At 46.0% G+C, this 26,800-nt stretch overlaps 1 protein-coding gene across 2 annotated transcripts in view; it reads left to right on the top strand.

The window, feature by feature from the left end:
• znrf3 (zinc and ring finger 3) overlaps window positions 1-26,800 on the top strand; it is a 78,573-nt gene that overhangs the window by 11,604 nt on the left and 40,169 nt on the right. The window contains exon 1 of one of the 2 annotated variants that reach the window (XM_047149837.2): window positions 8,746-13,819. The exons of the other annotated variant lie outside the window; for it this stretch is intronic. The gene's annotated coding sequence lies outside the window, so the exon portion shown is untranslated. Of the gene's footprint in view, window positions 1-8,745; window positions 13,820-26,800 lie in introns of those variants that run through there. 2 annotated transcript variants of the gene reach the window in all.

Raw genomic sequence — 26,800 nt, 5'->3', positions numbered from 1 at the left:
ATGCCGTCCTTCTGCCTGTTCCAAACAAACCGCAACATACATTAGGGGTGCTCTGCACGTCCTAGGCGTCGCTGGTTGGGCAGTGATCTACTGCAGTGCATTGTGGGATTGTTCTAGATGTTCTAAAGGCCCCTAGCCGGTGCGCTATATCAGTGAATAGCTGTGGCTTTCGCAATGTGAAAATAAACACAAAAGAAACACCACAGCAGATCAGACCGTCACTCTGAATTTGTAATGATGCCCATTTAAAATAAATAAATAAATAAATAAAAATAGGTAAACATAACCGGTTCCTTTCAATATGTTATCTCGTTCGAAGGTTAAACGATTATCATGTTGTAAAATATAATGATGTGTGTAACGTAGAGCTGCAGCCAAGGTAAAGCCAGAATTACGAGCCCCCCCCCCCCCCCCCCCCCCAAATAAATAAATAAATAAATAAACGTTTCCTCAAAGTTAGCTCAAGTTACGTGGTGCTAAATTAAGAGCATAATGAGCGTTCGGGTTGGTCGGAAGAGTCAGGCTGCAGAGCGCGGGGCGAAAACGTTGAAAGCGCCGTGTCTGGGCTTTTTCCCGCTTCGTGGCAGCAACTGAATCTTGAGCCTTTCATATTCTAGCCAAAGTCATTTAAGTGTGTGTGTGTGTGCGTGCGTGTGTGTTTTTCCCGCCTCCTCTGTGGGAAGAGAACAGATGAAACTGTTTTTGTCTTGCACTTTGATCGCGGTCGTATTCCTCTTACCACCGCCTGACTCCGTCACTTCTGCTCCGATCAAACGGTGTGATGTTTACAAAAACGTTACATTTAAAAACAATCTGCTATTGCGGTATCCCTGACGTCAGAACCCTAACCCTTAGCTCGGGGTTTGAAAGCTGTGACGTTTCTCAATATAGATCTTCAGAACTCTGGTTAGCAGTCAGCGCTAAGTCTATTTACGGTGTCCTTTTTTAGCTCACCGGAGTCTTTCCTTAACAATCCACCAGCATATCTGAGGTAAATGTTGGCGTTCCGGACGATTTGATGTCCTTCTCGTGGCCGCGACGTCGTCTTTACGCCGTCTTTACCAGCTGCACACGTCCGTAAAACTACACGAGTGGTTTGTTAGAACGCAGCCAGATCATTCGCCTCGGTTAGAGCTGGCTTAAACAAGCCGGCCAGGTTTCTCAGTTGCCTAGCAACATGGTTCTGACCACTTTAAGGGCTTCTACTTGTTAGGTTCTAGTGCAAGTTAAGGAAATGTTCCCTCGTTGTGTAATAGAGCGAGTGTCGGATTCGTTTTAGGAAGGAGGAGTACGTGATCGATCACGCTACCGCTACCGTACGGTATCCGTATCGAGATATTTAGCCATGCTAACAAACTAGCAGCAGAAACAGTGGTGTTCGGTTAAAAACAACAACAACGAAAAAAAAACACTTTTAATGTCTCCACAGGTAACATCAGGAAGCAAAAATGTGTAATTTTGCCAATTGAAAGGTCCAGTAGCATTTAATCTAATGCTTCCAGTCAGAGTTTGTCGTAAAAACATAAAATATACCTTCAGAAACCTGTATCACGACATCATTTCTCACAGTATCGTTATTATTTCGCCATTATATCGAGTTTTTTTTTTTAGCAAGTACGCTATTGAAAGAGCCTGGTTACTAGCTGATAGGCTAATTAGCCACTCATACAAACATGAACTCGTAGAGACACGTGAGCTGCTGAAAAAAGCAACAGAAACCCTCGAAGAATTTGTAATGGTTATAATGGGAATTGTATTGGTTTTAATGGAAACTGTAATGGTCCGTTTGGGTCTCTACTGGTAATTTGTTGCCTTCTATCGGTGGCATGTTATGTCTAGTGGATACCGTTAACGACCCGTAATGGTTTTAATGCTTCGCTGATGTTTTGTAATGGCATTCGTAGTGGAAACCATTAGAGTTTCTGTGACGGTGTCTATTGTTTTTGGGGCTTGTTCCAGCGGGATAGCGAGCACGCGCTTGGTTTTATTACACGACGATTTAAATATCAAATATTTTTGCAGCCACTTCTACATTTCATGCGTTCGCACTGCATCATGGGTGATTTTCCCATGGTCCCGTTTTGTCTCGGCCCGTCTCTCTTTAACCTTCTTCGTCGTCGTCTTTTCATTCAGTCTCTTTCTTTCTGTCCGTCTCTCTTATTTCCGTCGGTCTGTTTATCTTCCTGCGTGCAGCGTTCCCCGTCTCCAAGCCGCTCCGTCTTCGTTTTCGTCAGTCTGCGTCCTTCTGTCTTTCTTGCTGTCTTTTAGATCTGTCTGTCTGTCTGTCTGTCTGTCTGTCTGTCTGATTTTCCCTCTCTCGCTCTACCCGTCTTACTTTTGGAGTCATCACTGTCCTTTTTTTGGTCTTTCGTTTCACGATTGTTTCAGTCGGTCTCTCATTTTTCTCTCTGTAAGTCTCCTTTTGGTCTCTCTCTCTCTCTCTCTCTCTCTCTCTCTCTCTCTCTCTCTCTCTCTGTGTGTCTGTAAACAACATTGTATTGGGAGACGGTAATGCCCTCGTCTCTCTGGGCTTTACAGCTGCTTTGTTGGACAGGAATGTGCTGACGGATGGGCAGAGTCTCTGACACAGGCCTTTTTGTCCGTCATGTTCCCTTTACATTCTTTTTATTCTCTCTCTCTCTCTCTCTCTCTCTCTCTCTCTCTCTCTCTCTCTCTCTCTCTCTCTCTCTCTGTTCTTTTCTTTCTCCCATCTTCAGTCCTCTGTATTTTCGTCCCCCCCCCCCCCCCCCCCATTCTTTTTGGTTTCCACTCGTGTGTGTCCGTGAAGCAGCGTCTTATCGCGCCGTCTCATCAGCTCAAAAACGCGCTGGGGTCAAAGTATTTAGGCTCCTTTAGTTAAAAAAAACAAAACAAAAAAAAAAACCCGCTCTTTCGTAAGCTCTTAAGCATGCGGCCATAATAAATTTGTCCTATCACGATATTTCTTCATCACGGTTTACAATTTACACATTATATCATACATATACACACAGTGAGGGGAAAAAAGTATTTGATCCCCTGCTGATTTTGTCCGTTTGCCCACTGACAAAGAGATGATCAGTCTATCATTTTAATGGTAGTTGTATTTGAACAGTGAGAGACAGAATAACAAGAAAATCCAGAAAAACGCACGTCAAAAATGTTATAAATTGATTTGCATTTTAATGAGGGAAATAAGTATTTGACCCCTCTGCAAAACATGACTTAGTACTTGGTGGCAAAACCCTTGTTGGCAATCACAGAGGTCAGACGTTTCTTGTAGTTGGCCACCAGGTTTGCACACATCTCAGGAGGGATTTTGTCCCACTCCTCTTTGCAGATCTTCTCCAAGTCATGAAGGTTTCGAGGCTGACGTTTGGCAACTCGAACCTTCAGCTCTCTCCACAGATTTTTTATGGGATTTAGGTCTGGAGACTGGCTAGGCCACTCCAGGACCTTAATGTGCTTCTTCTCGAGCCACTCCTTTGTTGCCTTGGCCGTGTGTTTTGGGTCATTGTCATGCTGGAATACCCATCCACGACCCATTTTCAATGCCCTGTCTGAGGGAACGAGGTTCTCACCCAAAATTTGACGGTACATGGCCCCGTCCATCGTCCCTTTGATGCGGTGAAGTTGTCCTGTCCCCTTATCAGAAAAACACCCCCAAAGCATAATGTTTCCACCTCCATGTTTGACGGTGAGGATGGTGTTCCAGGGGTCATAGGCAGCATTCCTCCTCCTCCAAACACGGCGAGTTGAGTTGATGCCAAAGAGCTCCATTTTGGTCTCATCTGACCTCAACACTTTCACCCAGTTGTCCTCTGAATCATTCAGATGTTCATTGGCAAACTTCAGACGGGCATGTATATGTGCTTTCTTGAGCAGGGGGATCTTGCAGGCGCTGCAGGATTTCAGTCCTTCACGGCGTAGTGTGTTACCAGTTGTTTTCTTGGTGACTATGGTCCCAGCTGCCTTGAGATCATTGACAAGATCCTCCCGTGTAGTTCTGGGCTGATTCCTCACTGTTCTCATGATCAATGCAACTCCACGAGGTGAGATCTTGCGTGGAGCCCCAGGCCGAGGGAGATTGACAGTTCTTTTGTTTCTTCCATTTGCGAATAATCGCACCAACTGTTGTCCCCTTCTCACCAAGCTGCTTGGCAATGGTCTTGTAGCCCATTCCAGACTTGTGTAGGTCTACAATCTTGTCCCTGACATCCTTGGAGAGCTCTTTGGTCTTGGCCATGGTGGAGAGTTTGGAATCTGATTGATTGATTGCTTCTGTGGACAGGTGTCTTTTATACAGGTAACAAGCTGAGATTAGGAGCACTCCCTTTAAGAGTGTGCTCCTAATCTCAGCTCGTCACCTGTATAAAAGACACCTGCGAGCCAGAAATCTTTCTGATTGAGAGGGGCTCAAATACTTATTTCCCTCATTAAAATGCAAATCAATTTATAACATTTTTGACGTGCGTTTTTCTGGATTTTCTTGTTGTTGTTCTGTCTCTCACTGTTCAAATAAATCTACCATTAAAGTTATAGACTGATCATCTCTTTGTCAGTGGGCAAACGGACAAAATCAGTAGGGGATCAAATACTTCTTTCCCTCACTGTGTGTGTGTGTGTGTGTGTGTGTGTGTGTATATATATATACATATACATATACACATGATTTCTCATGTGTGTATATAAATTGAGAAATCATGTGTATATATTGTGTGTGTGTGTGTGTGTGTGTGTGTGTGTGTGTGTATAACACACACACGTTGTGTAGAATGCTGTTTACCTAAGCAGCCTACTCCCAAACGGAATGCAGGTTTGTCCATATAATTGTCATATATCATGCAGAATAAAATAATTGTTCTAATAAGTATAATTGAAGTGTAATTAGTGTAATAAGTGGTAATTATCAGTAATTACTAGCCTTTGGCTAAAACCTGAACGCTTTAACGTCCTTAATTTGTACAGGTTGCACAGGAATTTCACTTGACGCTTCACATCACATCACACACGTACAAGAGCGGCACATCAGATCATATACACGTAGCTATACGCGACGAAGAACGCGTTTCGTATCGCAATATCGGTCTAATATTAAAAATGGCGAGAGAGAGAGAGAGATGTACCTTTTTATTCCCCGTAAGAGAAATTCACATCGACACAGTGGCACAAGCAGGACGAGTAACATCGAAGAATTTTTAATGAAAGAAAGAAAATTCATTTCCACGAATACCTCGGCAATAGACAGAATAAAACCTCCCGTGCGTATGCACACGCGCTGGAGTTCTATCCGTACATGTTCATCTTTAGCATTTTTATCCGTTTCCGCGACGAGGAAGTTCGGCGTCTAGGTGTCGTCTTGTTTTAGTCTGCGGGGACGTCGCTCGAGTCGTAAACATCACGTCGTTCGCTCGAAACGCTGAAATATGACCCGCTGATGTCCACTCGCTTCGCCGATCGCGCACTCGCGCACGAACCGGCCGCGAGATCGAGGAAAACTGTCGTTTAAATGTTTTCGCAAAAAATCGATGCCGGCTGAAGACGGATTAAAGGCGCTAATTGCGACTTGTCGAGTTGTACAGTTGACGGACCTGATGATGATGATGATGATAAGTTAGTCAATAATTACAGAAGAAAACACACACACACAAAAAAAAAAACCCCACCAGTTGTCATGTTACCACGGAAACGCACAGCGTACAAAGCACTGACACCGGAGACTCCTTCTACACCTACATTCAAATCTACACCTGTGATTTGAATCTCACGTGGAACTACAGTCAGAGGTGCGATTATGGAAAACGAATCCATATTCTGACCAATCAGATTTGAGCCTTCAGTGTATCGGTCTTGAGAGTAATTCTGGATGCAGTTTAATAGGCGTAATAAAGTGGCAGTGGGTATTTAAATAAATAAATGAATAAATAAATAAATATTGAGCATGGGATGCGTTTTAATTTCTGACCCTCGCTGGTGGGGTGGTGGGGGTAACGGCTCCCCTTCACTGATCGCAGTCTTTGCTGTAATTTAGTTTGCTTTTAATTGGTGATCCGGGCGACGTTTCACCCTCGCACACCGACTGTGCGTCTCTCGATCTGTCTCGTACGGACACTCTCGATCTATCGGGCGTGGCGTTTAATAGCCGACGCCAGCTCGAGGGACCGGCTCTCGGGTCCGATGGATTACGCTTCATAGTGAAGGATGAGCGAGAGTCTGGTTCTCCCCGAGGACCTCATTTAAGGGCGAGAGAGCGATGTGGCCGTGTCGGCGTAGACGTGTATCGTTACTCCGTGTACTGGGAGAAGCAGCAGATATGGGAAATCTTTAGAGAAGTAGATCATTTGTTGTGGGGGACCGAGAAATATCAGCTGTACACTCGCCACCAGAGACAGCGGCGAGGACGGTCCCTGCTCCGTCCTTCCAAACGTCACTCGATTCGATTCGAATAAAACCTGCTTATTTTATTTAACGAGACGACGTGTACGGCAGGATGATCTCTGTCCAGTCCATCTTTCGTTCTCTCTAATCGTATCTCCAGTATCTCATTCCTTATCCATCTTCATCATTCCTTATCCATCTTCGTGTCTTTATTTATTTATTTGTTTGTTTGTTTGTTTGTTTGTTTGTTTTCCACACCTAGCCTAGTCTCACACCGGCTCTAGAACAAACGTATGCGCGTGTTTTTGAAGAGCTTCGTTCTCTACACTTCCTAACCTGCGATCTTCTAACGCGTCGATTTTCTTTGAGGTCGATCACGTCCCGATCTGATTGGTCGGTTTTTTTATTTATTTATTTGTTTGTTTGTTTGTTTGTTTATTTATTCATTTATCTATTTATTTTCCGTTTCCCGTCCTCCTCCCGAGAGCGCCTCCTCAGCCCGTGCGAGTTCAAAATCGTCCTCGATAAACGCGCTCTTGCGCGAAACGTGTCGAACGTGACCCCCAGTCGTCGTCTGTTCAGCGGGAATATTATGCGTTCCGCGGACAAACGTCTCGCAGAGGGCGTACGGGTCGCTCTAAGTTCACTCGCGGCGTCCCGACGTCGTTTCTCCCGTGTCGTTTCCGTAGACCCGCCGAGTCTCGTGCGCGTGTCGTGAACACCCGTGCTCACGAATAGCCAGGCTTCGGTTTGTGCGGACGCCGTAAACGGTGTAACACTGTTTGAATCCAGTTGCTTTAAGAAACACATCCAGAGCGCGATCTTAACGTTTTGGTCGTTTTCGAAGATAACGAGGCTAATTTACGCGTGATTTAGCGTCAGAGTTAAAAGTCGACGTTTCCACTCGTCGCAACGATCTTCCGTCCAGCCGTACGGTTTCCTTTTGAGCGAAATGGCGAGAGGTGCCAAAACTTTCCTCCCACAGCAGAATCGCTGGCACACGAAACGCACCGAGTCGTCACTGATGTCCTGTAATTATTTCAGATCGGAGGTGGGTTTTCAGTCCCGTCACGTCGCTCTTCCGAACCCACGCCGTGACGGAGAGGGACACGTGCGACGTGACGACGCGAGAACGACGCGGGAGAGGACGGGAAGTTAACACGAGGACTGCGAGAAGCGGGGAGAGAGAGAGAGAGGGAGAGAAGGAAGTGAACTCCAGCTGTGCTGCTTGGCTGTAATCACCCGAGCCAAATCCAGTGTGGCCTTCACTTTCACATGTCTGCCCACAGGAATGTAATTAGAGCTGTTTAACACTCCTGAGGTGAGACGCAGCCCACCGAGCGCCGTCGGGAACGCTAGCAGAGGCCCGATCGGTTCAGTTTCGCCGCCGCCGCTTTCTGTTTTTAGCAGAGAGAGAGAGAGAGAGAGAGAATAACGCGGAAAACGAGGACCGCGGGCGTTCCGGACGACGAGCGCCGGTGTGCGCCGACCGCACCGCGAGTCCGACCGCTCCGTTTCTTCACCCCGAAGACTCTTAAATCGAAATTAGTTTTAAGCAGTGTTCTGTAATTAACCCCCAAAAACGCGTTCGGATCGCCTGAAGGGCGGCTTCCGTATCCGCGAGTCCTTTGAGTTTCCTTTAGAACAACGGACCTCGGATGATTACCCGTCACGATGATCACGTTATCGGTTTTATCGTACGGTTATACGGCCAGAACCGACGTCGCCGGCGTTTTAGCCGTCCGCGCCGCTCCCGTCCGCTCGTCCGCTCCGGGGCCGTCGAGCTCGAAATGAAGCAAGACCCGCGCGCGTTCGGATCGATCGAACGATGCGTAGCAAGCACGTAGCAAGCACTCGCGCCGGTTTTGCATTCAAAACGAAAGCGTACTGTTTGGGGAGGGGGAGGAACGCCACGCGGGATATTCACGACGGGCTTTTTGAAGAAGGAAAATCTAGACGGAATGGTTCTAGTGTTTCATGTAATCCCGTCAGTAACGTGGGGGATTTGCGTTTTTCTTTCAGGAAGCAGGAAGTTAAGAATCGATGTTGAGCGCACGTCTGGTGGACCGGTTTCCCATCCCGAGCGTATTCCGCCCCACGGCCCGGTATCCCGGGGAATAGTCTCCGGATCCACCGCGACCCTGACCGGGATACTAGACACGTCACATGTTACTACGCACGAATGAATAAACGGAGCTGGAATTCTCCAGAAACCTGCAGACCGAGAAACCCTGGTTCAGGAGATCCCAGCTTTGTTGATCTAACCGTCTACAGAGGTTATAAAAACCCTCTCTTCTCGATGATCTTTTCGTGTGTGTGTGTGTGTGTGTGTGTGTGTTTTAATAGTTGGCAGGATGTGTAATGCTTTTTTTTTTTTTTTTTTTTTTCTTCATCTCCTTTTCTTTAGCTCTTTACCTCCTTTTTGTTTTGTTTTGTTTTGTTGTTTGTGTTTTTTCCCGGGCTGCTTTTAAAGAGCCCGGGTTCGGATTGCAGTGGGATCAGGGGCGTGTTTACTTTCCCCCTCCGAACGTAGACCACACAGGTTGCGTCGGTGGAATAATTAGAGACGGCGAGCGCAGGAAGGTAAATCCTTCACCAAGGAATTCTGGGACGGCGTGTAGATGTACTCCGGCTTTTGTTTTACCCAAAACACCTTTTTTACGAGGTTTAAGTAGTGCTCCGGGGGGGGCGGGGGGAAGGAGGGGGCGTGTCCCATTCCCATATTTTGCAGATGTAATCGGTCCGTACTCCTCGTGATAATCCTGATGTGAAGTGTTTTTTTTTTTTTTTTGCCGTGGAGTCGTTACAGTATCGTCGCGGTCTGATCCGAGTCCCGTGATGCGGGCTTAAATTAGACGGGTTTTATCATGTGATCAGACCGCCGTGAAGTGAAGGCAGTTGTAGTTTTAATTCCAAGACTTGTAAGACTGGTTTTCGCACATTCTTGAAATTAGACTGACTTTGTTCGTTCGTTTGTTTGTTTGTTTGTTTTGTTTGTTGATTTTCCTTCAATTTGTCACCCGTGACTGGATGTCTGTCGTTTTTTTAAAACCAGTTATTAACATTTCCTTCAACTTCAACATCGTGTTATTGGATTATTTATTCCTTTAGCGTGAAGCTAATACGTACAGACGCTCATCTGGAGGCGTGGGGTTTTCAGTCCCGCTCCTCCACCTTTAACACTAAACGCGCAGCTCGTCAGACGTCCCTCTGATGTTCCGACCTCCGAGCCACGGAGAGGTCGAAGGTCACGGCAGTGAGGTCGCCGGTGTTAATGCACGGGATGGCGATCGCGCCCTCGAGCACCCGGACGAGATTCGACTCGCCGGACGCAAATCGCGGCCATCTGGACACGGAAAAGCCGAGGAACGCCGGAGCAGTGCCGCGGGGGGGGGCGTCGCCGTTTAGCACGCGTCACGCCTCCTTTTTATCCCTACGCCTCCGCCCTTCGATTCTCAAGTGTCGTCGGAGCGTCTAGCCGCGGTCAATAACGCTAAAACACGAGCGCCGTTCAGAAAACGTACAGGATCCCGTGAATTCTATTTTAAAATGAAATCGATTTTCGCAGGTTTATTTTTTCCTGCGGCTTTTTCCAAACTCGCAGAGGTTTTCATTTTATTTATTTATTTGTTTGTTTATTTATTTATCGCTTTTTTGCAGAAAACTACTCGTATTGCCTTTCAAAAGCCTTTCGCAGCGAGTGATGTTTGTTGGTGAACGAGACCTTTTAGTTGTGGTCGTGTCGGAAGCGCGCGAATCGACGTGGGCTTCGGTCAAACGCACGTCGTGACATCACGTGACACGTCTGCGGCCGTTTTGAAAGCTTGAAAAGAAAACAAGTTTTCTTTAAAAAAAAAAAAAAAAAAAAAAAAGGAATATAAAGATCAAATCTCCTAGGTGTTCTTTCTTGGAAGGATTTATTTATTTATTTATTTATTTATTTATTTATTTAAAATGCGATGGAGAATCGGTGCAAAAAATATCCAACTAGCGTTCGGCAGATGTGAAATACGCGTAGAACGCCGCTTGCGTGGTTTAGTTTCGGTCAGCAGTGGCGTGGCGTTCTGTGAGGTAGCAGCGTCCGCGTTTACGATAACGGGTTTTCCGCGTAGCCGTGTATCCCGAGGACGGCGCGAAACCGCGCTTGAGGTCGAGCGAGTCCAGAAGGACGAGGTCGAGATGTTTTTTGGGGGAGTCGCAACCGGACGCGAACCGGATTTAATTCTGGTGTGTTTGGGTTTTTTTTCTGAAAGAAGTGAAGGGCGCACTATAGTTAACGGTGACGCCGTTCCGACCCTCGTGGTTTTTTTTTTTTTTTTTTTTTTTTTTTTTTTTCCCCCGAATACGGTGTCGTGGTCATGCATGTTGACTGGAACAACATCTGGTCTGAGAACTTGTGCGCATGAACGTAGCTATGGAGCGGCTAACCAACCAAACGGACGATGGCTCGTTCGCAGTAACGTTCTCACGTTTACAACGGAGACAAACGTCACACGTTTACGTCCAGCTGGCTGCGGGTTTGGAAACGGACACCGGTATGAACGTGAACGTTCTTGTAGAGGTCAAACATGACCTTGTGACACGTGTGCGTCTCTCTCTCTCTCTCTCTCTCTCTCTCTCTCTCTCTCTCTCTCTGGAAGCCTGTTTCCCAGTCCGAAAGCCTCCCGTCCATCGTGCCCTTCTTGTAGGGCGAGTTTTGAAGACTTCTCCAAGATGGCCGTCCGACATAAAGCGGTTCCGTCTTCATTTCCTCGCAGTCATGAGGTTTTTTTTTTTTTTTTTTTTTTCTTCCCTTTTTTTTTTTTTTTTTCTTTCTTCTCTCTCTCCCTTTCGCCTTGTTTTTGGCACACGTTTTATTCTTCTCTTTCTTTCCTTCCTCGTTCAATCTTTCATCTTTTGCTGAACGTGTTCGAGACTTTGTAGCTTACACTCCCTTCACTGGGCTGCTTGTTATTGTACTCACACACGCACGCACACACACACACACACACACACACACACACACACACACACACACACACACACACACACACACACACACACACACACACACAGAGTAATGGAGAGCTCCGATACTATCAGCAGCTGCACAGACGGCACATCAAAGAGCCGCGGAGGCCTCGGTGCCCGGCCCGAGCGTTCACAAGACGCGAGAACGGATGGCACGTCCCTCTCTCGACACGCTGGAGATGGAGCGCCGATAAACGATTAGAGAGTTGAAAAGAGAGACTAACTTTAAAAAAAAAAAAAAAAAGAAAAACAAGCAACTTCGAAACAGGTTCAAGTAAAGAACGCGACCAGATTTTAATATCGGACCGCCGCGAGAAAGCCGCACCAGCCGATCGATGGGAAAATCCGACAGCCCCGTCGACCCGCCGATGAGGCGATAAGGCACACGCCCTTCCTCGACTCGTTTCTGCCAGCAGCCCAGTTATGAAAATAACAAGCAAGTGGAGGATGAAAGAAGGGGTTAATTAGGGCTCGATGGAGTGGAGGTGAAGAGAGACGTTAATAAATAGTCGCCGGAGACGTAAAGTGAAAAAGAAAAGATTAAATCGTGGGTTGGAGTCAAAAATGGATCGGGGGGGGGTGGAGGGATTAAAGCTGGGAGCTGAAAAGAGGAAAGAAATTGAGACCAGGAAATGAGACGGGGGGAAAAAATAGAAGAGTTGAAAGGAGAAAAGGAGTTGAAGTTCCGAGATTAGAAAAGAATCGAGGACCAGTCTAGAGGAAAAAAAAAGCCGAGGCTCTGCAATGGAAATAAATTAAAAAAAAAAAAAAAACCAGAACTGAGAGGAGACGAGGACACGAGGAGTAAAGTAACTGAAGCTCGGAGATTAGAAAAAGGAAAGAAATCGAGGCTCAGACACGGAAAGGATTGAAACTGGGAAACGGGACGGGAAGATTGGGGATCGGAAAAGAACCGAAGCTCCGGGATGAGGAAGGAAGCGGCTCGGGTCTGTGGAACCGAAAGAATCGAGTGAAAAGAATCGCGCTTGGTGCTCGGACCCCTGAAAAGGACGAGCGGACAGGAGGAGAACGCCGAGCGCCCGGGGCGGAGGGGAAAACACCGGAGAAAAGAAGTGAGGTTTTGACAAAAAGAGTTGAATTCAGAGACTGCAAGAGGAAAAAAATCCGTCTCGGTTTCAAAAAGTGAAAGAATCGATGGGGAGATGAAGGGAGGAAAGGGAGAGAAAGCTGGAAGAGAGATGGAATGGAGGAAATAAGGAGAGAGAAAGAAGGAAGGAAAGGAAGAAATAAGGAAAAGGAGAATGGGGGGAAAAATAGAGAGGAAAAGGAGCGCGAAGGAGAGAAAGATGGAAGAGAAGGAGAGAAAGATGGAAGAGAGATGGAATGGAAGAAATAAGGAGAGAGAAAGAAGGAAGGATGGGAGAGAAAGAAGGAAAGGAAAAAATAAGGAAAAGGAGAATGGGGGGAAAAATAGAGAGGAAAAGGAGCGCGAAGGAGAGAAAGATGGAAGAGAAGGAGAGAAAGATGGAAGAGAAGGAGAGAAAGATGGAAGAGAAGGAGAGAAAGATGGAAGAGAAGGAGAGAAAGATGGAAGAGAGATGGAATGGAAGAAATAAGGAGAGAGAAAGAAGGAAGGATGGGAGAGAGAGAAGGAAAGGAAGAAATGAGGAAAAAGAGAATGGAAAAATAGAGAGAAAAAGGAGCGCGAAGGAGAGAAAGACGGAAGAGGAACGGAAGAAATAAGGGAAGAGAAAGAAGGAAGGATGGGAGAGAAAGAAGGAAAGGAAGAAATGAGGAAAAAGAGAATGGGAGGAAAAATAGAGAGAAAACAGAGCGCGAAGGAGAGAAAGACGGAAGAGGAACGGAAGAAATAAGGGAAGAGAAAGAAAGAAAAGGAAAAATAGAGCGAGAAAGAAGAAAAGAGAAAAAGAAGGATAAGTAAAGAAAGAGTTAAAAGTCCGGACGGTGACGAAGGCAGACGAAGAATCATCTCGACTCTGAACAGGAGAGTCCAGGCTTGGAGACGGACGAAAATGAAGAGAGAAAAAGAGCTTCTTTTTTTTTTTTTGTGACCCAGAGAGAAAGATCTGGTGCTCGGAGGTAGGAGGAGAGAAAGGAGGAAAGAAGGCGCGGAGGAGGGACGAGTGCGCTGTGCGGCTGAAGCGTGAAGGATCTGAAGGTGATATCAGCGGAGAACATCGGCGTGCCGAGGATGCCTGGGATGGCCGCGTACACTCTGTCTGGAAGGATGTGAATAGACTCCTCTGTAGGGGTGATGATGGAGCGCTCAGGCTTATGAAGGTGAACGAAAGGAGCGAGAGATGAGGGCGGCCACAAAAGACGCTCTGTTCTCCTCCGGCTCCTGTTGTGACAGTCGGGTCGCGCTTCGGGAGCGTCGTGTAAACTGTACTGATCACCAGACCGGCGGAACGGTGCCGTGAAGGGCGTGATGAGGGTCCGGGGCGTCTGCGTGTCTGTGTGATTGGTGAAGGTGGGTCTGTGGGTAATGCTTGTAATTGTGTGTGTGTGTGTGTGTGTGTGTGTGTGTGTGTGTGTGTGTGTGTGTGTGTGTGTGTATATATATATATACACACACACACACAGGTGCATCTCAAAAAATTAGAATATTGTGGAAAAGTTCATTTTTTCCACAATAGAAAAAAAGGAAAAAGAGGGAAAGAGAAAGAAGGAGGAAAAGAATGGGGACAAAGAAGGGGAGAAAGAAGGAAAGGGGAAAAAAGAAAAAAGGGAGCATGAAAGACTGAATAAAAAAAGAAGGAAAGAGAAAGAAAGGGAGAGTATGAAATAAAGAGAGAAAGAAGGAAAGGAACTTTTTTTTTTTTTTTTTTTTTTTTTTAAACAAAAGGGGGCTAATATCCCACAAAGACAGTGTAATTATCTAATTCATGCTAGTCGGGTATGCTAGATCAGACAACAGTGATTTAGACTCGCTTTCTAGTTGGAAAGAAAAAAAAAAAACCCTTCAGTAATGATTGACCATTACATTACCTCCAGAAAGGAGAGGGAGAGAGACTGAGAGAGAGAGACACACAGGGAGAGAGACACGCAGAGATGGAGAGAGACACGCAGACTGGGAGGGAGACACCGAGAGAGAGGGAGACACCGAGAGGGAGACTGGGAGAGAGAGGGAGACACCGAGAGAGAGGGAGACACCGAGAGGGAGAGGGAGACTGGGAGAGAGAGGGAGACACCGAGAGAGGGAGAGGGAGAGAGACGAACAGAGAGAGAGAGAGAGGGAGAGAGACTGAGAGGGAGACCGGGAGAGAGAGGGAGAGAGACACACAGAGAGAGAGGACTGAGAGGGAGACACCGAGAGAGACGGAGAGGGAGACAGGGAGAGAGACAGAGAGGTAGAGGGGGAGAGACACGCAGAGAGGGAAAGAGACTGGGAGAGAGATGGATAGAGAGACAGGGAGAAGGAGAGAGACACCCCGAGAGAGAGACTGGGAGAGAGACGGAGAGGGGGACCGGGAAAGAGACACACTGGGAGAGAGACGGAGAGGGAGACTGGGAGAGAGACACACCGAGAGAGAGACTGGGAGAGAGACGGAGAGGGGGACCGGGAGAGAGACACACCGAGAGAGAGACTGGGAGAGAGACGGAGAGGGGGACCGGGAGAGAGACACACCGAGAGAGAGACTGGGAGAGAGACGGAGAGGGGGACCGGGAGAGAGACACACCGAGAGAGAGACTGGGAGAGAGACGGAGAGGGGGACCGGGAGAGAGACACACCGAGAGAGAGACTGGGAGAGAGACGGAGAGGGGGACCGGGAGAGAGACACACCGAGAGAGAGACTGGGAGAGAGACGGAGAGGGGGACCGGGAGAGAGACACACCGAGAGAGAGACTGGGAGAGAGACGGAGAGGGGGACCGGGAGAGAGACACACCGAGAGAGAGACTGGGAGAGAGACGGAGAGGGGGACCGGGAGAGAGACACACCGAGAGAGAGACTGGGAGAGAGACGGAGAGGGGGACCGGGAGAGAGACACACCGAGAGAGAGACTGGGAGAGAGACGGAGAGGGGGACCGGGAGAGAGACACACCGAGAGAGAGACTGGGAGAGAGACGGAGAGGGGGACCGGGAGAGAGACACACCGAGAGAGAGACTGGGAGAGAGACGGAGAGGGGGACCGGGAGAGAGACACACCGAGAGAGAGACTGGGAGAGAGACGGAGAGGGGGACCGGGAGAGAGACACACCGAGAGAGAGACTGGGAGAGAGACGGAGAGGGGGACCGGGAGAGAGACACACCGAGAGAGAGACTGGGAGAGAGACGGAGAGGGGGACCGGGAGAGAGACACACCGAGAGAGAGACTGGGAGAGAGACGGAGAGGGAGACCGGGAGAGAGACACACCGAGAGAGAGACTGGGAGAGAGACGGAGAGGGAGACCGGGAGAGAGACACACCGAGAGAGAGACGGAGAGGGAGACTGGGAGAGAGACGGAGAGGGGGACCGGGAGAGAGACACACCGAGAGAGAGACTGGAGAGAGACGGAGAGGGAGACTGGGAGAGAGACACACACACACACACAGAGAGAGAGAGAGAGAGAGAGAGGGATTGATGTTCAACTCCATCACAGTGTTCCTCTCGGAGACTCCACGCGTCTCCGTCCTGTTTGCCCTGTGGAATGACTCGGCGCCGCACGGGGACTGAACAATACCGCGTCTGTGTGCCTCGTTCACTTTGCCGCTAAACAAACGTTGGCTGGAATTCACTCGGCCGGCCGCGGCCTGTCTTTATCTGTAATTTTTCCACGGCTACTCCGACACCGTGTCCAGTAGACCACCGGACCCACTCCGCTAGTCGCTGTGTGTTCGCCAACTGCCGATCGTCTACGTTAAAGGCTTAGCAGTGATTCATGCTGACGGGATGCTGGTGGGGAAATACACAGCTCTACTGTAGAAAGACCTGATTTAAAGATATGTGTTAGACTAAAATAAAATCACTTGCTTTTGCATAATGCCGAGGGCTTTTAAAAAACTTCTTTTCAGCTGTATAGATATAGATACGAATAACGATAAACGCGTATTCTGTATTTCTAACAAACTAATACAATTATATACAATAAAAAAATCTATAACAATGTTCTAAAAACTACATTACAACTAAATATTTATTACGATTTAAAAATGGAGACAATAAATAGAACCGGAAAGAGGGGGAAATACAGTCCATTTGCTCAAGCGGGAAAGTGGGCGGAGCCACGTATGCATTTTGTTTTTTAATCGGTTGCGTTCGAGCTCGGCTAGGTTGAACTGAGAATCACAAAAAAAAGAACAAATAAATCAACAGGAAAACTGATCGTATCACCGTGGATTGATGCGTGTTTTAACACGCATACGTGTGGTTTAGTGCAAAACTTTGTACCCCCCTGGTTAATTGACACGAAATGACCCGAGTATATTTTTCTATCTGTCTAGCACTTTGGGTTTTTTCTGTTGTTTTGTTTTTTTTTCCCCCCGGGACCATGACTCAAAGGTCCAGTCTCAGAAATAAACCGCAATATGGTGTACGTTGGTTGTAATTAGCGTTTTTAGAATCAGGTTTTGCAGGTTGTATCAGTGCTTCCTAAGATCCATCACTTCCCCCGAATAGAATAATGAATGAATGAAATTTAGAACGTACGCTACGTTCGCATTTTCCCGATCGAAAAAGGTACAGGTTCAAAAGCTGTCCCGTCGATGGTACCACCCCGGCGACGAGCGAAAGTACCTTCTGGTGCCGTTATTTCTGAGAGTCTGGTGCACACGACCGGGAAGAGTCTATCTATAGAGGTAAATTGATCTGATTGATTTGTACTCACTTTGATCATTTGTGTTGCCTTCGTACTATCCTCAGGGGGGTGCAAACTTTTTGCACCGTCTGTACCATGATGGATGCGTGGAAATATCGGCCTCCCTTATAATTTACCATGTCCCACCCATTTTCACATCCGCACTCTCTTACGCTTTTCTTCTCTTTGTTCGTTATTATGCTCTGTGTGAGTTCAGCGTTTCCCCCATGAGTTTATCCTCTCAGTGTGGAAAATGTTTTCTAGAGTGGCTTCCCTTCTCCTAGCAACAGTGTGGTATGTTCACTATATACCCTGGAGCTCTCGCTCTCGCGCTCTCTCTCTCGCTCGCTCTCGCGCTCTCTCTCTCGCGCTGTGTTCATTTCGGTACAGCTTTATTAGCATGACTCTGTGTGATGCAATATTTGCAAGGCTCAAAATACTCAAGAGAAATAAGAAAATAATAATAATAATAATAAGGAGAAGAAGAAAACTGTCCATGTTGTTGTTGTTGTTGTTTTAACTTGAGTATTTTGTCTTTATTAATACAACTGTCCGATTTTTCTTCTGTTCTCAACTCTTCAAGGGATTGCCTTCATAATAAAACTGACCGTTTAAAAAAAGAAAGAAAGAAATGTAATGATTCGAGAATTTCTCTTGTTTCTTATTAAAGACAAAATACTCGAGTAAGAAAAAAACAAACTTCACGGGTGTATTAATAAAGACAGAATACTCGGGTAAAAGAAAAACAGACACGATGCTTGAGTAATAAAATATCATCGTGACTTTTTTTATGACTAGAGTATTTGATGTATTTTTTTTGTTAGTTTTTTTGGTGCGTGTCCATTTTTTTTGTGATTAATGCTTAGTGGCGATCGTTTTCAAAGTTCTGCTTAGGGACTGTGGGTCCGTTGTCTTTTTCACATGTGAGCTTTGTTCGGTTTTCATAGCACGATTTCCAAACTTTACAGAATCTCTCGAGAATATCGACAGTTAGTGGCGCTCTTCTTGAAACTTAATCGTGGGGGTTATTTATATCTTTATTCGTTTGCTTATTTATTTCTTTATTTATTTACTTACTTACTCACTTGCTGACTTGCATAGTTATTTACCGACACTGACTTACTGACTGATTTACCGACCTATAGACTCATGGGCTAAATGACTGTTACTGACTCATTGATTTACTTACTGGCTTTCCGACTTTCTCATTTACAGACTTCTGCACTTACTGACTTATTCAATTACTGATCTATGGACTTGGTGATTTTTAATTATGGACTTGCAGACTTATTGATTTTCTGACCTGATTACTGACTCGGGTAATTACGTACTGACTGACTAATTTACTGACTCGGGTAATTACGTACTGACTGACTAATTTACTGACTCGGGTAATTACGTACTGACTGACTAATTTACTGACTTAATTACTGACTCGGATAATTACGTACTGACTGACTAATTTACGGACTTAATTACTGACTCGGGTAATTACGTACTGACTAATTTACTGACTCGGGTAATTACGTACTGACTGACTAATTTACTGACTTAATTACTGACTCGGGTAATTACGTACTGACTGACTAATTTACTGACTCGGATAATTACGTACTGACTGACTAATTTACGGACTTAATTACTGACTCGGGTAATTACGTACTGACTAATTTACTGACTCGGGTAATTACATACTGACTGACTAATTTACTGACTTAATTACTGACTCGGATAATTACGTACTGACTGACTAATTTACGGACTTAATTACTGACTCGGGTAATTACGTACTGACTGACTAATTTACTGACTCGGATAATTACGTACTGACTGACTAATTTACTGACTTAATTACTGACTCGGGTAATTACGTACTGACTGACTAATTTACTGACTTAATTACTGACTCGGGTAATTACGTACTGACTGACTAATTTACTGACTTAATTACTGACTCGGGTAATTACGTACTGACTGACTAATTTACGGACTTAATTACTGACTCGGGTAATTACGTACTGACTAATTTACTGACTCGGGTAATTACGTACTGACTGACTAATTTACTGACTTGGTTACTGACTCCGGTAATTACGTACTGACTGACTAATTAACTGTCTTAATTACTGACTCGGGTTATTACGTACTGACTGACTAATTTACTGACTTAATTACTGACGCGGGTAATTACATACTGACTGACTAATTTACGGACTTGTTTACTTACTCGGGTTATTACGTACTGACTAATTTACTGACTTGGTTACTGACTCCGGTAATTACGTACTGACTGACTAATTTACTGACTTGGTTACCGACTCGGTTACTGACTCGGGTAATTACATACTAACTGACTAATTTACTGACTTGGTTACTGACTCGGGTAATTACGTACTGACTAATTTACTAACTCGGGTAATTACGTACTGACTGACTAATTTACTGACTTGGTTACTGACTTCGGTAATTATGTACTGACTGACTAATTTACTGACTTAATTACTGACTCGGGTTATTACGTACTGACTGACTAATTTACTGACTTAATTACTGACTCGGGTAATTACATACTGACTGACTAATTTACTGACTCGGGTAATTACGTACTGACTGACTAATTAACTGACTTGTTTACTTACAGATTTATTGAACGACTCACTGACCTGTGGACGTACTATCTTACAGACGTACAGGTTTACGGACTTACCGACTCGGTTGCTTAGTGACTTTTTGTCTTACTTTGGTATCTAATGATGGCTTTAGTTGCTTATTGACTTACCGACTGACTTATCCGTTTATTTATTTTGAGAAGGACTCGTGCAGTGCTGCGAGTTATTTTAAAAGTGCTGGAATTCCACGAGAGAGTCGGCGAATCGTTGTGAAATGTTATGGCAACATTACTGCCCTTTGATCTACTAATATATTGTATGATTCTGCAATACTACGAATAAGCATGTCTTGAAACGACTCCTTGTACGCTGCAATCATTCTTAAATGTTCCAGAACAGCTTTTCCGTGTTCGGATGAATCGCGTTTACACGATCCGACGATCACGAATCAGTTCGGCGTACATACCAGGGCTTCGTTATTGGGAGGTTCAGTACTTCACAAGGCATAGTGCGGTGACGATATGGTATTTTATCCATGTGCTGCAGCCAAAGAAGAGTATTTATGATCTTGGGCAGATGTGTTAAGAGCTTTTACGAGTAAGGGCTCCCATGTGGCATGACGAAGATTTCCTCCAAGCCTTTTCAGCTGTACTATGGCGTTGTGTAAGCGGCAGATTGAAATGATGCAGCAGAAGAAGCATGTACGTGTTGGGAGGCTCCACAAACTGGAGTCTTGGTTAATGACTGAGAATTGGAAACAACTAAAATTGGGATGTTTTAACTAAGGTCCATCAAATATTCCAAAAAGTCAGCATGGAGACAGCCTTTAAAAAACAAAATCAAGTAAACCATCACAGCCGAACTGGGAGCCAGTTTACGTCAAGTTCTGGTTTATCAAAAGTGCAGGCCTTTCGGATGAATGAAGCAAGCGAAAGTTGATGTAATGGCTTTAAGAAAAGCTCTCAGGGGAGTTGAACCTCTCCCTCCTTTCCTCCTTTTGTGTCCTTCGGTTCCTCTCACTAAACCCCTTCCACTCCCGACATGCATCCTCTATCCTTTTTTTCCCCCCCCTATCTTTCCTTAAGGAAGTTCGTCTCGATCATCGCCTTCCATCACGATTACTAATCTATAAACTTTTTCAGATCGTTAAGCTTTGAAGTTAAACTTTCTGCTTTCGTTTTATGTTGTTCGGAGTTGGGTGGAGGGGGGGGGTGGCATGAGAGGGGTGTGTCAGCAAGGGGAGGGGCTTTGGAAAGAGAAAAGCGAGACAAAATCCCAGCCTTGGCACCCATACACATGATCCTCCCCTTTCCCAGTGCCGCATGAACTACAAAAGAAACCTGTAACTCCTCCAGATTGCTTATAGTCGAGTATCAAAGACGTGCTTAGCTCTAGAACGAGACCCCGGTGGACGAAGGGGGGTGAGGGGAACCCAGTGCAAACGATGCCTGGCCCCCTAAGAGTTAATCCACACCCCCCCCACACCACACCCCCCCAAAGTGCTCCCTTCTTTCACTCTTCTCTTTTGTGTGAAGGAAGCTTTTTTTTTTTATTATTGTTTAGGTATTACTGACTCGTCAGATCTGACGCTCGTATAGAGGGGTCTCGACAGTTGTGGTAATAGAAAAACGGATCAGTGTGGCAAGAGGGTTTGAATCGACCGCTTTAGAAGAGACGATTTCCTTATATAATGTCTTCAAAATTTGGAAGCCTGAAATCATCTTTCATTCTGAAATGAAATGTGTTTACGAGCGTTTAAAAGCGATTGATAAAATATCACGATATCCAGGATGTCTCGCCAGTGCGTGTCGTGACGTAATTTATTGCAATATCTGCATCATCATATCGTCCAGCCCCAATAAAATTTCTGTTTTGACCGGTGGGTTTGGACTGCCGTGCTTTATCTCGATGACCGTGAAAGAACAGAACCACAGGAAAAAGTGCTTTATTCTATTAAAAAAATTTGAAAAGAAGACCAGACTGGAAGCGGGCAGTAAAATGATCGTCGAATCTCGAGCACCCTGTTACATCCAGGACATAGTGGAATACAAGTGATTGTGATAAAACTACTAATCTTTGCCCAGATGTTGATGTTGCTTTGATCAGAAACGTTCTGGTTTTCCAAGTGGCTGGCCCGTACGAGCACTGAGCTCATTCTTGATTTGGACTTAGCCAGAACCTAATTGCAGATCTCTTCAAATCCACACTGAATCTGCTTTTGGTTGCTTTTTTTGTGTTGTATTTATTTTAGAACTGAGTGCTACAGTGTTTTGTATTGTCTCATGCGAGACAAGAGAAGAGAATCTACACGTTCCGGCTTTGTTCTCTTCCCCTTCCAGCCATGGCATGAATACAGCGATTTCCCCATTTTTGAAGTTCTTCCAAATAGCTTCCGGCTCTCCTGTTCATGGCGGCCAAGGTCCTCCCTTAAGGAATAATAACCGGAGACCTGGACCACTCCGACCAGCTCCCTGGCTTTCCTTGCCCTGCTCCAGGAAATAGCCTCACTTTGTTTATTCACATTCCCATTTCCTCTAGAATATGATCGGCCCATTGAGTCGTGTAATTCCTGGAGCAGGGATTTCTTCGGTTCCTTGTGAAAGGTGATAGGTCTACTATTCAAAACAAGAGGAAGAAGAATCAAGAGCCTAAGGCAGACGGTGGTGGGGGCTTCCTCGCTTCAGATTTAGTGCACTTCAAACTCTATCCAGTAGCAACTTCTTTCCTATAATTCCTGGGTCGTCTGTCGGGGATTAACAGATCCCTGTAAACGCGTGCGTGTTCGTTTATATACTTTTTGATATAGACGTGAAGAAAATTGGACGTGAACTCCAATCCGATCCATGTGACGTTGACCCTGAACTTTCAAGATGCCATTTCTTGATTTGTATCTTGGCACAGGTTAAGAGTCCCTTCCCCTTATAAAGTTAACGTCTCACAAAAACTTCGACGAGGTCGGTGAAACCAGATCCGAGTAACAGGAAGGATGTCTCAACCCAGAGGTAACGGCAGAGATTCGAGTGTGCTCTGGTTCTTGCTCATCTGTAAATCCAGCTTGGAGGGGGGTGCTGCTGTGTTCCTCCTTAGCCTTTGACTGCTTGTTTTTTCCATGACTGCAGATTCTTAAACCCTATCATTCGACCCAGGTTTATCTCTGTAACTTGAGACTGTGTGACTTCTGAGGAAGAAGCTAACATTAAGAGGTTCCTGCTGCGATTGGTTGAAAGGTCCACCACCCTCTGCTCATATCTGGCATCTGATGATGGACGCACGATTTATTTGATTGACTGGTAGTCTTGGCATAGAGACCAGAGTCGTTGAGATCCAAGGTGGATAAGTGACTACATGACCTCGACCTGCTCTGTTTCGGCTAAGCTTTTCACAGCTGAGCCAACTGTTATACACACGACGGGGAGGGGGGAGGTCGAGGGATCCGGCGGAGTTCTGCATGTGTGAGGTTGTCAGGGAACGGGTGGATGTTTTGACAAGCGTTTCTCTCGGGACCGCCGATTCTGCTCGCTGCAAAAACAAGGTGAAATGTAAGACAGAAAGAATCTCCTCGTGATGTTGAATTTAGAGATTTACGGTCTTCGGGTCTTCGTGGAAGAACGGCAAGAATGACGGCACGGTAGCACAACCGCTCCGACGAGGTTCTAGTTCGGCCCACTGAACTGTGAACAATCTGCTAAACAACGACTAGAGACAGAAACAGAAATAATGGCGAGACGGAGTCGTCCAAAAACAAACAAATGTTTTACGCGATGCTATTACGCTAACTCGGACACCAAATGAGGCCTGTTGGCTAAAGCGCACGATTTTCCAAGGATCTGAACACTACCGGATCTTTCACCTGGAGAGATCCACTGCTGCAACAGGCCTGATCCCCAAGTTGTGTTTTCTCATGAAAATAAATGCAGAGCCTATCGATCATGTGACACTGTCACTACTTTGTACAGAAACAAGAGCGGGCTGTATTGGTCGGGAACATGTGGGCAGCGAGGATTGTCTGTTCTGCAAAGAGAACTGGAGGAGTAGAGCAAAAAAAACCCAGTTCATTTTATACTGCGTCTGCTGATCTTAACAAACATTTGGATATGACATGCCAAATGACTACTTATAGAAGCAGTATTATTGTTTACGTTTCGCCCTCCAACACAAATAGATGGAAGATGAACTGAGATCTGCTGAGCGTGACCGCAGATGAATTCAATATCCTCTTGATCTTTCGTTGGCTGTTTATCGTCACTGTCGTTGGTTTTAAAATGGCGTTTTTAAAATGAAAACGATCCTCGTCCACACGACACGACCGAAGACGCATGTCACATGACCATTCGTGCACTCTGGGCATGCGCATGCAAGTGTAAACAGGAAGTGGGTTGGTAGTCCAAACCGGCGTTCCGTGTAGGGCTTACGTCGCTCGAGGTGAGATTTGTTGGCGATCGCTCTAATCGTAGCTCGCCTCTTGCGCATGTAGCAGCTGCAGTGTTATAAAATACAGAGTTTAACTACACAACGGCTGCTCAGAATGACGACAAAGCCAGCAAAGCTCGCGGTTCGGTCTCCGTGGTGTCGCGTATACGATCGAGGAAGCATCACGGTCATGTGGAAGGGGCTTGACGGAGCAGGGAAGGATACGCAATGATCCAGACGACCTGATCAGGGGGGCGAATGTGGGCGGAGCCACGCCTTCGTTTTCAAAAGTCTTCGGTTTGGTCCGTTTACACTGAAACGCGAGCCCGGAGTTTTCAAACTAAAACGGGGTCTTCGGCGTTTCCGAAAGTCTCCGTTTTCGAGGGTGGAAAAACGCCGGAGTAGCGTAGACGACAGGCGTAACCGTAGCAACAGTTATGCTTTTTAAAACGAAAACGCACTAGACTAAACGGGGCCTTTGAGACTGAGAATATTGCGTTCACGTTGCTCGCTTTTAGATCGAACCGGGCAAGTAGTCATTTAAACTCGGTGATGTAGTTGTTGCAGAGACCCGAAAATTTCGTCAAGGACTGGGAAATCGGCGCTAAAATCAAATGAAGTGCACTAGGCTGAACTCTTTCCAAAGACTCGAAAGAAGTAATCCTGGTGGAAATTCGAAACTTTTTGCAAAGACAACAGCTCTCAGCTGGAAGACGTTAAAACGAGTCGGGGGATTTACAGCTTAACTTGCAGACGGTGACCGTTCTCTGCAACCTTTTGCCACGCTTGGTCGATGAACATATCGACTCTTTTTATCAGCAAGTTTTCATCACAGATGATGGTCGCTCATCGTCACCTTTCCTTCATCGATTGTTTGCCGTGCCCGTGATCGCTTCTCTGGCACACGGCTGTTTGTGCAGTTGTTCGTTCAGCAGAAGGTCATTCTGTCTGGTTGAGGTGATGGAGAATAGACGAGTGGTTGGAATGGACAGAATGGCGTTGACCTTTTGTGAGATCGTCATACTTGGATCATCCCAGTCATCTCCAGGCTTTACTCGCCCTTTGTAGAAGCCTGCCGAGAAGACGTAAGGCATACGTGAAAGGACAAAGTTGTCGATGATGCAGATCGACGTGTTTCGTGTGTACGGTTGGGAAGGTCGAAGGTCGGGGTATGCGGATTATGGGTTTTCATTTCATGTGAAGCATTATTTATTTCTGGGTGCTAGTGTTTATTGCAGTGGAAAGGAATATTTCCTGAGAATTTAATTTGAGCTCTGCCTTTAACTCATACCATTATACCTCTATGCCTAGAGCTAAACGAAAGCTAGTGGCTTAAGTAATGGCATTTAGCCATTTTTGTTAGTTGCTAATACCTGCCTTCACTACAAAGTCGTTCCACGTTCTCAGCGTGTCGAACATCATCTTTCATTTCCACGGATTCACTTCTTACTCTACCCTTCTCTCTTTCTATTTCCCGAGCCTATTATCTCATTTTCTTTTTCCTCCACTAATATTATACTTCGGGCACCGTTGGCGGGTTTCGTTTGCCGTCTCTAGTCATGGGAGCTCTGGTGTGTTTCAGCGCTTTAATCGCATTCCAGCAGGCTGGGCAGTGGCTTGCTCTGCATTCCACAACTCTGGGGGTTTTCCAAGAGCCCGACGCAGGCATTCGACTCTGCCGCAACCTTCAAAGCCAGAGGAGGACTTCAAAGGCATCGCTGAGGCTAGGTGTCGATGACTCCAGTGCTGCTCGGTTCAGATTTGGCTGCCTCCTGGAAGTTTAGGAATGGTCCTAGGGAGATATCCTGACCTGTTCGTGTACCTTCCTCCGGCATCAATCATGTCATGTGTACGACCGTGTACTGGTTTTATTTTGCAGTGAGCGAGTGAAGCGTGCCATGTTCGAGCGCACGTCGACGTCTTGAAGCGTATCCCTTCGCTAGCTCTCGATGGTGCAACCGGAGGTCGATTTACTAAACACGTCGTTCCGTCATAGATAATTATAGGCGAGCTCAGAAAACGCTTGTGGGTAATCGTGAGGGAACATCTAGCACGAGGCTGGGTGATGTGATGTGACTCCCCCCCCCCGAGTGTTGAATTTTGAATTAATTTTTTTTTGGCCAGTGAATTAATAAAAATTCAAAAGAATTCAAGAGGTCCAATATGATATTTTTGTCATGTTACCCATCCCTACCAACATCTCAAAACGAATATTTTCGTGCACATACTTGTGTATTTACGTCATCTCGAACGGAAACGTGAATAAAAATGCGTTCTGCTTCATGGAAATTTCACAACGCCAAAATCTCAATCTGGTGAAGTAATGGCACATCTTTCATTCTTTCTTCTCATTATCCGTTTTGCACAGTGGTCAAGTTACGCTCTTTGAAGTGACTGAGAAAGTTGAAACCGACACCGGTTTGGGCTTTTGGGAAGTGTATCCCCTTTGCTCCATTGATGGTTTAAATCTCTACTCACCGCGTGTTAATAGAGTCCCCAGTGCCAGGCTTCTCGCATGCCTGAAGCGGTCACCCCACAGGCTCACGGCTGCATATTTGAATATTTACATGATATTAAGTGTCTGCTCCAAGCGCTGTCTTCTAATACCCAAATCGCAGCGCTTGTTTGTTTCTGCGGTATCTATGGGGATGGCATG

This window comes from Ictalurus punctatus, chromosome 22, assembly GCF_001660625.3.
Source record: "Ictalurus punctatus breed USDA103 chromosome 22, Coco_2.0, whole genome shotgun sequence".
Lineage (NCBI taxonomy): Eukaryota > Metazoa > Chordata > Actinopteri > Siluriformes > Ictaluridae > Ictalurus > Ictalurus punctatus.
This window is presented reverse-complemented; position numbering and strand designations above follow the sequence as displayed.